We start from the raw sequence: 2,801 nt of genomic DNA, 5'->3' as shown, positions 1-2,801 counted from the left end.
ACAAGAAGAAATAGCTTGACTAGGATTGACTAGATTCAATAGTTTGTTAAAACTTGTAGTCTTTCCCTTATGCATTTTTTGTGTGCTGACCTGAATACAAAACTATGCATCTATCTTTTCAACACTGACCAATCTTATGTGATGCTTACTCATGTTTTGTACTGAATAGTTAACGCATCTTCATTAAATCAACTGTGCTACTTGTCTACATTGCTTTATGATTGTATGCTGTGTTGATCAATATGTTGACTTATTTTATATGTCTTCTTAAACTCATTGAACAAAGAAATACTCAGCGCTCTCTGATATCTAAATCTTCCGCATAAACTGAGTTAAAAAGAATATGTTTTAAAAGCTGACCTAATTTTGAAAACTGACCTTAGACTTACTTGATTAAACCTCGAAATGGTTAAAGTAAAACTAAGTCAGCAGCTCAACCCTTACGGGGGAGTATACTGAGTAATATAAGGTCAACTATCATGGGGGAGCTCAACACTGAGTTCTTCAATTGAATATTTTTGCCAACATCAAAATGGGGGAGTTTGTTGAAACACCTTTCCACATGATTTTGATTTGACAAAATTATTTAAGTAATTGATAAAAAATATTCTAACACATTAAAATTAAATGCTTTTATTTATTCATACTAATGTGTTTGTTCAATGTTGAGTTTATTTATCTATAAGACATTAAGATACAAAGTCTAAAAGCCCATGAGTGGAAGTCAAGCCCAAGTCAACATAATCAAGACCTCACGGCCCAAGAAGACGAAACGAAGTCGTATCAAGCAAAACGACGACTCAGCATGAAGAAGGATCGAGAAGCCTTCCAGTAAAAGCTTCAAGACGAAGCTGTTGAGTTAAGCGACAAGCAGTCAGGACAACGGTAGACGAGAACCAACTTCTAGACAAAGTATTTCTACTTTAGGTAAAGTTCAGAAGGCACAGGAAGCTGTCTGGAAGACTTTGCCAAAAATGTCGAAACATTCTGTTTGCCAGACGAAAAGCTATCGAGCACTGCCGTGGACAGAAGATGCAAGAATCTCATTGGCCAACGACACTGAGCACGTACTGAGTGACAACGACAGGAAGCCGTTTCCCTCCAACGGTTATTTCGAAATTCGAAATTACCAGTGCCTCAAGTGTCACTATAAATAGGCCTCTCATTTGCTTCAATCGATGCAGATCTTCAATTAGCCGAAACGCTGTCCAAATTCATACTTGAAGTTCTGTGAGAAAAGCAAAGCAAAAACCTTACACCAATTTCCAAATTATTGTGTAAAAGTCTAGAGTGATTTTCAATCATCTAAAGTGTCTTAGCAATTGTTGTTTAGGACAAACACCTTATCATTTCTAGAAGAATAGAAAGGAGAGGCTGAGTACTCGGTTATAGTACTCAGCGGTAGATATAGGAGTGAGTATAAGCATAGAGGAAGGTACTCTTATATACTCAGCTTCTATTGTAAAAGGTTTCGTGCTCTACCTTTAAAGAGCTCAGTAGAGAATTCAAAAAGCTCGAACGAGTTCCGGGGACTGGACGTAGGCGGAGAGGCGAACCAGGATATGCCTGCTGAGTAACATATTTCTAACCCTTAAACTCCTTTATATATTGCTTGCTATAAACCTGACTAAGTAACGAACTCACGCTAAGTTGAGTGCACTAAGAAGCTGAGTTCAGGAATAAACTCTAAGTGCTATCTCCTGACTCAAGGAAAGAAACAGACTTAGTCAAAAGTTGACTAAGCTTGTGTCTTAGAATTACTTAGCGCCGCTGTGTAAACCTTTTCTTAAGAAAAGAAGTCACCCTAAACGGACAAAATTTTAAATAGTTCCTATCCCCCCCTTGGAACTAAACTTGTCACGTTATAAGGGACCAACAATCCAAACTTTTATATTTTATTTATTTCGAATTACTAACATATTTATTTTTCAAATTCTGTTTTGAAGGTAGTTTCAGTTCGTGCAAGATTTCAGGTACATGCGCAGTTCTCGAAGTTCCTACACCAGACCCTATTGACCCAGAAATTGAAAGAACCCTTAAAAAGAACAAGAAAAACAAGAAAAACAAAAACAAAACTCCATTAAAAACTAGAGATACCGAGCCAGAAACTATGGCTACACTTATGGATTACGCTAGGCCAGGAGTGGCCGGTGTAACCAACAGCATAGTTAGACCCCAAATAAATGCAAACCAATTTGAAATTAAGCCAGCATTGCTTAATATGTTGCAAAATAATGTAACATTTTACGGGTTGCCTAACGAAAATCCTAACACCCATTTGACAAATTTCCTTGAAATTTGTGCCACTTTTAAAATATCAGATGTGACTGCCGAAGCAATCAAACTTCGCCTCTTTCCTTTCACTTTGAAGGACAGAGCCAAAGAGTGGTTAACTTCTATGCCAGGCGCAACGTTTGAAACTTGGGACCAACTTGCCCAAGCATTTTTATCAAAATATTTTCCTTTAGCAAAAACCCCAAGAGTCATAAAAGAGTTAACATCTTTTTCTCAACATGATAACAAAACTCTTTATGAGGCTTGGGAACGTTTTAAAGAACTTCAACGTTTATGCCCACACCACCAATTGCCTGATGCACTTTTAATGCAAAAATTTTATAATGGATTAAATCCTACAACAAGAGGTTCATTAGATGCTATGTCGGGAGGGTTATTTATGAAAAAGACATCTGCCCAAGCAAGAGAACTTTTGGAGGAAATGGCAATTAACAGCAGTATGTGGCCCGCAGATCGTGGACATATCCCAGTGGCGAAACCATCATCCTTAAACACATCATCGGTTA

The 2,801-nt window shown here is 37.5% G+C and overlaps 1 non-coding gene across 1 annotated transcript; it reads right to left on the bottom strand.

Annotated features, from left to right (window-relative positions):
• Positions 1–2,479: 2,479 nt before the first annotated feature.
• On the bottom strand, positions 2,480–2,586 carry LOC136231632 (small nucleolar RNA R71). The gene has a single exon (XR_010690002.1). It is a non-coding gene; the product is annotated as a small nucleolar RNA R71 (small nucleolar RNA).
• Positions 2,587–2,801: the final 215 nt, after the last annotated feature.

This window comes from Euphorbia lathyris, chromosome 5, assembly GCF_963576675.1.
Source record: "Euphorbia lathyris chromosome 5, ddEupLath1.1, whole genome shotgun sequence".
NCBI lineage: Eukaryota > Viridiplantae > Streptophyta > Magnoliopsida > Malpighiales > Euphorbiaceae > Euphorbia > Euphorbia lathyris.
The sequence above is the reverse complement of the archived record's forward strand: the minus strand, read 5'-3'. Positions and strand labels throughout refer to the sequence as shown.